We start from the raw sequence: 6,409 nt of genomic DNA on the forward strand, positions 1-6,409 counted from the left end.
GGTATTTTAAACTGCACAGAAAGTAATGTTCTTATGTTACAAATTAAAGACAGGCCTAATAGCAGTGCTTGATAAGTGTTTAATTTTTTATTTCAGTTTTCACAGTGATCTATCCTCTGTCTGCAAAAAGGCATAAATAACTATTTGCCCTTTTTTCACCTTTGCTGAGCACAATCTGCTTGGATCAAAGAGCAGTGCTTAGTCCCTATCGTTTTATCAGTTTCAGATCCTTTAAGATATTCTTGTCTATGGCTCTGGGAAAATGGGCTAGTCATTTAGATATTTATTATCCCTTAAAATGCTTCCTTTTTATCATTTGTGTGGCATTTTATTGGTGATAGAGTGTATATTAAACAGTGTTTTGTAAAAATGATGACTGGGTTGAACATAGAAAGTAACTGAGCATAATTAAATAAGTTAATGATTGTTACCTCTTTTCAACAGCAGAAATAATAGACCATATGCATATTTGTTTATGTGAAGATACTCAATTGTAGGTTGTCGGGTAGTGGTTATGACATATACATTTTGTCCCCAGTAATCAAAATTGACTGATAAGATCGTGATGTGAATTAATAAACAGTAGATTAGAATATCCTGGACTGAGAAACTCAACCTGGTCTGTTTCTGATTTGGCCAGAAGAGGGAACCACTGTATAGCAGCACAACCAGTTGTGAAGAACTGAATAAAAAACTGACCTGTAAGTTCAAATAGTTCTTCCTGTACAGCAATGCAGTCTGAGGGCCATGAAGTATTGAGCCAAGATGGCACAAGCCTACTCAGCATTCACCTCCATTAAGGTACTTTCCCCATTCCTGTCAATTTGACTTCTTCTTTAAGAACATTTTATTAGTCCACTCATGCAGTGTTCAAGAGTGACGAAATTGTATAACCCGTTAATACATAAATAAAGCAAAGATGTCACAAGGAGACATGTTGCAAAAATAAAGCATTATTTAATCTGACTGGGGGTTGTGCCCATTTTAATTAAAATTGCCAGAGCTCTTGCACAAGCTGGGATTGCATGATGCCTCTGTTTGTACAGCTAATGGGTGCACTGGCAACATGCATAGAAACTATTTGGAATGCGTATCTAATGTAATCAGGGGTAACAGAAAGCCAATGAAAAACAGGAAGAGTTGGATTTAAAAAATAAGCTTTATCCCTTTTGTATGAGTTTGAGAAGGAATTACAAAGATTTTGTGTTACAGATTTGCACAAAAGACAACCCTTTGCATTCAAATGGAACCTATCTCTCGGTGGAATATGTCTAACAGAGAGTGCAGCAGAGTTCAAGTGGATTTTATGTTAACATGCTAATTTTCATGTAAAAAGTGAGTCCAAGGACCTAATTCTTAAAGCCTGACAATCTGGGGTAGAAAGCCTTGGAGCTACTTGGCAGTCACAATGAGTGAGTGAGAGAAACCCTTCTTAATAACAACAGAAAGGTTGGCTAGAAGTTCTAGATAAAGGATCCATCAGCTATGGAACCCGAGAGAAAAAGGTCTCTCGATGGCGAACAAAAGACACTTCGGTAGTAATCAAGCAGTCTGAGAAATAGTTGGAAAGGATCTTTTGTTCCCCAATACTGCAAAGCCAGTTGGCTACAGAAAAAGGACAAAAGATGTTGCTGATTAAGTACAAAATGCCCTAACTGGCTGCTCTGTGGTACAGTAGGTATGCATGTTATCCTGTTTTTATTCCATGCAGCTAAGCACACGCACCTCAGACCACCCCTTAAAATATACATCCAAATTGACAGAGCAATACAGTAGATTCATTCTGGAGCACAATCTGGTTTTAGAAAGGCTGAAAGACACTTGCCGTGAAGCTAGGCCAGAATTTGACATGCAGAGCACCAAGACCTTATACTGTGGACTTCACCTTTATGGGAATGCCTGTTGCTCCTGCAGGTTTACATTGCATATGAAATCAAAAGAAAAATCCAACAAAAATACTGCAACATGTCAACGCAGGTAAAGCCAACCTGAAAGGTCTATTTTCAGTCTGCTTACTCTGCTGAAGGTTGCAATAAGCAAATTCCTGATGGTCGGTATTTCTGACGATTTTAATATGCTGCACTTTCAGGGATATTAAGTGTAGGACCGTTCTGGACAAAACAGGAGGTATTCCTTTGCATAGAGTGCCGTGGGAGTCTGAAGTCATGGGAATACTTGTGAAGAAGCTGCTCTGTGGGTTCCATTAAGAAAGGAATTTATGTTAATCTTAGATCTTAGAATATAAAGTTAATGGAAGCAATTTTATTTTTTGGATGGACAGGCAGGACAGAAGAAATGGTGGTGTGGGACTATATCAAAAATTAATTGCAAAGTTCAGAACTGAAGCTAGAGGGCACACGCAGTTTAACATTTATGTGAATAAATGCTTCTAAGGACTTAATAATAGCTGTATGTGCCCTTTAATGCAGACTTGGGAACTAGTAGGGCTCTATGTATTGCAATCAGGAAAGTGGGGAGCAATAGTGATTTTATATTACTGGGAGATTTTTATACATAAATTGAAATATTGTGATGGGGAATACAACTGAAATAGATCTTTTTTTAGTTACAGATTTCTTCTTAATCCAGTTTGTAAAAGCACCTACTTTGAAAGATCGTGACCCAGTCTTTTAAAACAAACTGGATATGATTGAGACAATTTAAAATGTGAGTAGTAAATTGGGGTTCATAATTTTAAAAACGTATACTATAAAGAAAAGAGGCAGAGCTAGTAGGCGGTGAAGTGGGAATAGACTCAGACAGATAGATACACACCTGACAGATGAAGAATGGTTATACTCGATCATGATAAAGACTTCATGAAGTAAGCCTTAAAAAATGAGAAGTCTAGAAAAATATTGCCTTAAAGGTGGAATGGAGATTTTAAGACCATACCATGTAAACGGACTTAAGATTCTAAGACAGAAAAAATAATATTTTGAGCTCTGGGAGCAGCTGAAGAAAGATATAAGAATTGTAAAGGGGGGGTACAGAAAATGATATTGCACTGCAGGTTAAAAAAATCAAAGGTTTTCCAGCACTACAACAGTAAAGCTCTGGGTTTTATGAATGAATGGGATTAATAACAGAAGACAATAAAGATATAGCAAACACAATGAATGAATATTCCCCATAGGTTTTTACAATAGACGTCATACCATGCCACATGTTACAGGATCATCAGCTTTGCGTAATTTTAACATAACTGCCACTGCGGTTCTATAGAAGCTATGGAACCTAAAAGCCAATAAATTGCTGGAGCTTGGTGTTGTTGCCTCAGTTGTACTCAAGGAAGTGAGGGATATTATTCATATACCCACAGATATGATATTTCAGCTCTGTGGGAGCTAATGTGTCCCCACAGACTGGAGAAAGACAGATGTAACATCAGTTCATAAAAACGGTGACAGAAGTGAACCACCAAATTCCTGACTAATGAGTCCTACTTCTGTTTTATGTAAATTAAAATTAAAATTATACTTAGAGCTGAAGAATATTTAGAAATAACAACATTTTAATATGTAGCCATCATGGACTTGGGAAAGGAAAAGTTATTTTAAAATTGTTAGAGTTCTACAAAGAAGCAACAAGTATAGAAGATAAAACTAATCCATACGACATGCTATATTTAGACAAGAAAAAAAAGTCTGTGATAAGATTCCTCATAAAAGGTTGGATCTCAAGTTAAAAGTAATAGAATTGGAACTGGAGTGAAAGTTCTAAATGTTCTGCCTGCCCTCTTCATCTTCATCTTAGATCACTCCTACCAGGTCAGAGAACCAGGTAGATTTCAAGTTTTTTCTTTCAACCTAATGTTCAGTAACTGAATGTCAGCCTACAGAGCTCGTTTTTGTAGTTAGGCAAGCTTTTTTCTAAGGTTGTGACTTCCAAACCTTGTTTGACATTTTTGGATAAGTATCTTCAGACAAGCCAGAAAGTCGGACGGCTTTTCATTAGGCACCTGCATAATCTCTAGTCCTGGGGCTCAGAAATATATGCTCTAGCGTACTGAACTACTGTACTTCTTTGGAGACACACCTGGGTTTACCATTGGAAGGGACCTGTGAGGAATAAGGCATCAAAGTTATGGGCTCTTAGACGCCCTGTGAGTCTTTTTCTCTCTCTCTAACCCTTCTGAAACATGTGATCTACCTAGTCCATTCAGGTCAAATGACCATTATCACTGATAGTTGCCGTAAGAGCAACAATCTCCTGACTTGGCCATGTAGGTTACAGAGCAGCAGTTCACTTCCATTGCCTTGCAAAGCAAACAGCAGTACAACAGTCCTGCTAAAAAGCATGCCGTTTTACAGTTACATTTGTGTTATTGTTGATCTCTAAGCAGTGGTTTAGCTTGACATTGTCAACACCTCTAAAGATTTTGAATACTTCAGACAAATCTCTTTGCCATCTCTTTCATTCAAGCCCAAGAAATTCAGATATTTATAAACATGGATATGTTTCTCGTGTCTCATTACCTTCTTATAATGAAAATCAGCATGTTGCTTGTCTTCTCAACTCGGTAAGGGACATATCAATCACTCCTTCAGTGGTTGTTGGCTTGCGGACAATGAGACAGGAAACCGTCACCTTCTCTGGTCAGAACTTGCAGAAAACTGGCGAAGATGATGCAACGTACAGTTGAAATCACATTTCCCATTTCCCTCATCACAACCTCGGGTGAAGGCAGGTATACATGAGGAATGGGAAGTGATTGGGCTGCAAGTATTTCGAAGCCGTGTGAAACACTCCGCTCAAGTCGTTTACAGAGGCCCAGTGCGACATTTGGTGTGGGTTCCAAATATTTTGACCAGTAACAGTTTGTAGCACTTAAATTTTACCAAGCAGTTGAGCGTAATGCTCAACAGAGGGCTTACATTCAGCTAATGAGGCGGCCACTGCTGGTCTGTCTGCAGGCTAATAGCTCAGATGCAGGAACAGAGGAAAGGGTGGAATGAGGAATGCTTTCTATTCTTTTTCATTCTGCCCGATTGGAGCCGACAACATCGGCATCACCCCACAAAAATAAGAGGTTTCAGATTAAACATTGTCTGTAGTTACATTTTTTTTTCAAAATTGATTTCAATTCTTTCTCACGCCAAAATCTTGTTTAGACTTAAAAAAACCCACATGCATTATTTTTCAGCTTGTGATTTATTTTTGCCATTTTGTACAGCTTTAGTTATATCAGCAAAAAAAGCCCCCCCCCCAAAAAAATGGAGAGTATAAAGAATACAAAGTAAATGAAGCCAAATGGTGGTTTAGTTTCAAGTCTGCTTTCTTAGTCAGCAACGAGGGAGCAGAAGAGCGTAACTCAAATAATGTTTAATGTAAATTGTTCTTATTCAGTTCAGATTTTATGGGCCCTACTATTGTAGCTTTTTTCAAGTTGCAGTGCCTAACACTGATACTGACAGTGGTTCGTGGTCGACTTTCAAACAACCCTCCAAAGTCAGAGCTGAGAAATCCCACTAATATCGATGAAAGTGACGGGAAGTTTGTGTTCTGTGTTTTTATGTGATCAATTTTCTGTATTAAGTTATGTAACTGTGAAGTAACTTAATGCTTGTACTTAATACTGTAAGTGTTTAATTCTAGGGCTTTCAACAAGTCATTTACTGTGTAATTAGCTTTGAAACTAAAGTACGTCCTAAGGACTTTAATGAGGAAAGAGCCATTCCCTTCTGTGTGGGACCAAGCAGACAGGACGTCCAAAGCTCTTCAGAAAACTGGCTCAGGCTTCTACTGTAAAAATGGGGATTTGCAGGAATTCTGGGACAGAGTGCACTCCCTGGTGGCAAATTGAAATCCTGAAGGAACTGTTGGAATTTAATTTTATTCAATGTTTTGTGTTACTATGCCACTTTCTGTTTATCCTTTAATAAACTGGTATATTTTTGTCTTAACTAGTTCCTTTTGTGTCCTCAATCATTTCCTCTTTCAAATTCAGCCTAAACCCAAAAACACCCATATAAGAATTTATAAAAAATAATTCACAGGACATTGTGTTAGGAGTACAGATGACCAAATTCAAATAAAAATTAGAATGTTGTCTTTAATGAAATCAATGATGTATGTGTGAAGAAAGAAGTGGTTCTCCTTTTGAGATTTTAGCCATCCCTACACAGAATGGGGCACCAATAGGATTGTCAGGAAAAGAAAGTCCATCAGAGCACTTTCTAGAGGAAACACTTGTCCTAAGCAATGTGTAGTTTGGTTTTCTCAAACAATCCAGATAGACTGAGGTGAACAGAGGTGAAAGAATCATTACAGAACTGTGTCCATAAAATGGTTTAGTTTTGAATTATAATTTGAACCTGTACAGGGGGAGTCCAAATGAAAGATTTGCAATTTCAGGCAAGCAGTTTATCAAGGAATGAGGCAGAAGTTAAGAGAGGTAGAATGGGAT

This window comes from Lepisosteus platostomus, chromosome 13, assembly GCF_059453375.1.
Source record: "Lepisosteus platostomus isolate fLepPlt1 chromosome 13, fLepPlt1.hap1, whole genome shotgun sequence".
NCBI lineage: Eukaryota > Metazoa > Chordata > Actinopteri > Semionotiformes > Lepisosteidae > Lepisosteus > Lepisosteus platostomus.